The sequence below is a fragment of the Cherax quadricarinatus genome, chromosome 7, assembly GCF_038502225.1.
Source record: "Cherax quadricarinatus isolate ZL_2023a chromosome 7, ASM3850222v1, whole genome shotgun sequence".
Lineage (NCBI taxonomy): Eukaryota > Metazoa > Arthropoda > Malacostraca > Decapoda > Parastacidae > Cherax > Cherax quadricarinatus.
In genome coordinates this window covers 68,743,558-68,748,557 of record NC_091298.1, presented here as the reverse complement: position 1 = coordinate 68,748,557, position 5,000 = coordinate 68,743,558, and the positions used below count along the sequence as shown (strand labels likewise).

Here is a 5,000-nt window from a genome sequence, read left to right as displayed (position 1 = left end):
GTACTACCTACATTTAAGCCAGGTACTACCTACATTTAAGCCAGGTACTACCTACCTTTCAGCTAGGTACTACCTACCTTTAAGCCAGGTACTATCTACTTGACTCCCACCTCCTTTCCTGTCGTTCCTGTGTCCACTTTAATCTTCCTGTCGTTCCTGTGTCCACTTTAACCTTCATGTCGTTCCTGTGTCTACTTTAATCTACCTTCCTGTCGTTCCTGTGTCCACCTTAATCTACCTTCCTGTCGTTCCTGTGTCCACCTTAATCTACCTTCCTGTCGTTCCTGTGTCTACTTTAATCTACCTTCCTGTGTCCACTTTAATCTTCATTCCCGTCGTTCCAGTGTCCACTTTAACCTTCCTGTCGTTCCTGTGTCCACTTTAATCTTCCTTCCTCGTCCCAGTGTCCACTTTAACCTTCCTGTCGTTCCTGTGTCCACTTTAATCTTCCTTCCTGTCGTTCCTGTGTCCACTTTAATCTTCCTTCCTGTCGTTCCTGTGTCCACTTTAATCTACCTTTCTGTCGTTCCAGTGTCCACTTTCACCTTCCTGTCGTTCCTGTGTCCACTTTAATCTACCTTCCTGTCGTTCCAGTGTCCACTTTAACCTTCCTGTCGTTCCTGTGTCCACTTTAATCTTCCTTCCTGTCGTTCTTGTGTCCACTTTAATCTACCTTCCTGTCGTTCCAGTGTCCACTTTAACCTTCCTGTCGTTCCAGTGTCCACTTTAACCTTCCTGTCGTTCCAGTGTTCACTTTAACCTTCCTGTCGTTCCAGTGTCCACTTTAACCTTCCTGTCGTTCCAGTGTCCACTTTAACCTTCCTGTCGTTCCAGTGTCCACTTTAACCTTCCTGTCGTTCCAGTGTTCACTTTAACCTTCCTGTCGTTCCAGTGTCCACTTTAACCTTTCTGTCGTTCCTGTGTCCACTTTAACCTTCCTGTCGTTCCTGTGTCCACTTTAACCTTCCTGTCGTTCCTATGTCCACTTTAACCTTCCTGTCGTTCCTGTGTTCACTTTAACCTTCCTGTCGTTCCTGTGTCCACTTTAACCTTCCTGTCGTTCCTATGTCCACTTTAACCTTCCTGTCGTTCCTGTGTCCACTTTAACCTTCCTGTCGTTCCAGTGTCCACTTTAACCTTCCTGTCGTTCCTGTGTCCACTTTAACCTTCCTGTCGTTCCTGTGTCCACTTTAACCTTCCTGTCGTTCCAGTGTTCACTTTAACCTTCCTGTCGTTCCTGTGTCCACTTTAACCTTCCTGTCGTTCCTGTGTCCACTTTAACCTTCCTGTCGTTCCTGTGTCCACTTTAACCTTCCTGTCGTTCCTGTGTCCACTTTAACCTTCCTGTCGTTCCTGTGTCCACTTTAACCTTCCTGTCGTTCCTGTGTCCACTTTAACCTTCCTGTCGTTCCTGTGTCCACTTTAACCTTCCTGTCGTTCCTGTGTCCACTTTAACCTTCCTGTCGTTCCTGTGTCCACTTTAACCTTCCTGTCGTTCCAGTGTCCACTTTAACCTTCCTGTCGTTCCAGTGTCCACTTTAACCTTCCTGTCGTTCCTGTGTCCACTTTAACCTTCCTGTCGTTCCTATGTCCACTTTAACCTTCCTGTCGTTCCTGTGTCCACTTTAACCTTCCTGTCGTTCCAGTGTCCACTTTAACCTTCCTGTCGTTCCAGTGTCCACTTTAATCTTCCTGTCGTTCCAGTGTCCACTTTAACCTTCCTGTCGTTCCAGTGTCCACTTTAACCTTCCTGTCGTTCCTGTGTCCATTTTAACCTTCCTGTCGTTCCTATGTCCACTTTAACCTTCCTGTCGTTCCTGTGTCCACTTTAACCTTCCTGTCGTTCCAGTGTCCACTTTAACCTTCCTGTCGTTCCAGTGTCCACTTTAACCTTCCTGTCGTTCCTGTGTCCACTTTAACCTTCCTGTCGTTCCAGTGTCCACTTTAACCTTCCTGTCGTTCCAGTGTCCACTTTAACCTTCCTGTCGTTCCAGTGTCCACTTTAACCTTCCTGTCGTTCCTGTGTCCACTTTAATCTTCCTGTCGTTCCAGTGTCCACTTTAATCTTCCTGTCGTTCCAGTGTCCACTTTAATCTTCCTGTCGTTCCTGTGTCCACTTTAATCTTCCTGTCGTTCCAGTGTCCACTTTAATCTTCCTGTCGTTCCAGTGTCCACTTTAATCTTCCTGTCGTTCCAGTGTCCACTTTAATCTTCCTGTCGTTCCTGTGTCCACTTTAATCTTCCTGTCGTTCCAGTGTCCACTTTAATCTTCCTGTCGTTCCAGTGTCCACTTTAACCTTCCTGTCGTTCCAGTGTCCACTTTAATCTTCCTGTCGTTCCTGTGTCCACTTTAATCTTCCTGTCGTTCCTGTGTCCACTTTAATCTTCCTGTCGTTCCTGTGTCCACTTTAATCTTCCAGTTCTAACGACTTAACACACAAGTTTGCGTATATTAAAGTTTATTTCTTGGCTGGTATTGATAATGTGTTGGGCGAATATTTTTATTCGTGGGTTTGGGTTTGAGAAGGACCTGCCAAATATGGGCCAGCAGGTGACTTGGACCTGCCTAGCACGGGCCAGTAGGTGACTTGGACCTGCCTAGCATGAACCAGTAGACCTCCTGCAGCGCTCCTCCTTTCTCTCGTTCTTATAAGGAATGGAATCAACAAACATAGCGTGACGTCTCCCAATTTACCCGGAATTCACAACCGGGAATCATTCTGGATGCAGATAACCTGGAACCATTCCAGGTAATCATTCTGCAACGTTCTGGTTAAGCCTGTAGCAGGTCCTGTCTTTACAGGTCCGTCAGGTAAGGAATCCATTGGGCGACACTCACAGGATTTTACGCTGTGGTAACCAAAAATCCTCTCACAGGAACTGGCTGAAGAAACTGGAGTGGTGGTGCTTGATTGGGGAGGTCTGGGGGAGTGGTAGGTGGTGGTGGTGGTGGATTGTAGTGGTGGTGGTAGTGGGTATTGGTGGTGGTATGTTGTTGTGGTAGGTAATGGTAGTTGTGGTAATAGTATTGGTGGAAGGGGGTTCATATGGAGGAGTTATGAGGGAGACGAACCACTAACTCACACACTAAGGTCAGTAAGGTCACAGTAAGTAAGGTTAGTAAGGTCACAGTAAGGTCAGTAAGGTCACAGTAAGTAAGGTCATATGCTAATTATCTAATTATAAGAGCAGCAATGGTAACAATTATAATAATTCTCAATAACTTTAAAGTAAAGCCAGAGAGAAAGAGAGAATTTTGAGAGCATATCGACCTCCTTCACTCTCTCTCTCTCTCTCTCTCTCTCTCTCTCTCTCTCTCTCTCTCTCTCTCTCTCTCTCTCTCTCTCTCTCTCATCTCTCTCTCACAGAATTCGTTCCATTCATTGCACCAGAAAATAAGATCAGCGGAGACATGATCACAACATACAAAATACCCAGGGGTTGCTTGTAACACTCAGGTAGGATTGTTAGTGGTTGCGTATGTGTTCCTGTAACGTTCAGACAGGATCTGTAAAGTAAAAGGACACAAGTGCAACTAATGTAACATTTTATTGTGGCAACGTTTCGCCCTCCAGGAGCTTTGTCAAGCCGTTACGGCTTGACAAAGCCGTACCTTACATATTGTCGGTAATTCTACCAATTTTATTACAGACAGGATCTCATATCGTCCCCACCGCACCACGAATGTTGACACAGTGTTCTCTTATTGTGCTCACTGCGCCCCTGCTCTTCACTGTGTTTATTCTGCACTTCCTCCCATATCTCTCACTCCAGTATGTTGTTACGGCAGTGTGTAGATTTGGGACCAAGCCCTCGAGTACCTTCGAGGTATATATTATCATGTACCTCTCTCTCCTCCGCTCCAGTGAGTACATGTTCAAGACTTGAAGGCGTTCCCAGTAATTTAAAAGCTTGACTGGCTCAGTGTGGGCCGTAAACGATCTCTGTATTTGTTCCAGCTCTGATATTTCTCCTGAACGGGGCCGTCAACACTGAGCAATATTCTAAGTGAGGGAGCACTAGCGATTTGAAGAGTGTCACCATCGGCATTATTTTCCTTTGAAAGTTGTCAGTCCCCACCCGTCATCTTCCTGGCTGTCGTGATGTCTGTCTTAATGCATTCTTTAAAGGTCAGCTGACATAATTATTCCCAAGTCTTTTACGTGTTCCTTTCCTTCTGTCTGGTGACCCTCCTGTGTATTGTACAGTGTTTCTTGTGTATTGTACAGTGTTTCTTGTGTATTGTACAGTGTTTCTTGTGTATTGTACAGTGTTTCTTGTGTATTGTACAGTGTTTCTTGTGTATTGTACAGTGTTTCTTGTGTATTGTACAGTGTTTCTTGTGTATTGTACAGTGTTTCTTGTGTATTGTACAGTGTTTCTTGTGTATTGTATACAGTGTTTCTTGTGTATTGTATACAGTGTTTCTTGTGTATTGTACAGTGTTTCTTGTGTATTGTATACAGTGTTTCTTGTGTATTGTATACAGTGTTCCTTGTGTATTGTACAGTGTTTCTTGTGTATTGTATACAGTGTTTCTTGTGTATTGTATACAGTGTTTCTTGTGTATTGTACAGTGTTTCTTGTGTATTGTATACAGTGTTTCTTGTGTATTGTACAGTGTTTCTTGTGTATTGTACAGTGTTTCTTGTGTATTGTACAGTGTTTCTTGTGTATTGTATACAGTGTTTCTTGTGTATTGTATACAGTGTTTCTTGTGTATTGTACAGTGTTTCTTGTGTATTGTATACAGTGTTTCTTGTGTATTGTATACAGTGTTTCTTGTGTATTGTATACAGTGTTTCTTGTGTATTGTATACAGTGTTTCTTGTGTATTGTATACAGTGTTTCTTGTGTATTGTATACAGTGTTTCTTGTGTATTGTATACAGTGTTTCTTGTGTATTGTATACAGTGTTTCTTGTGTATTGTATACAGTGTTTCTTGTGTATTGTATACAGTGTTTCTTGTGTATTGTATACAGTGTTTCTTGTGTATTGT

General features: G+C 43.6%; 1 protein-coding gene across 4 annotated transcripts in view; it reads right to left on the bottom strand.

Moving 5' to 3' along the window:
* ASPP (Ankyrin-repeat, SH3-domain, and Proline-rich-region containing Protein) overlaps nt 1-5,000 on the bottom strand; it is a 533,257-nt gene that overhangs the window by 300,663 nt on the left and 227,594 nt on the right. The window lies entirely within an intron of this gene.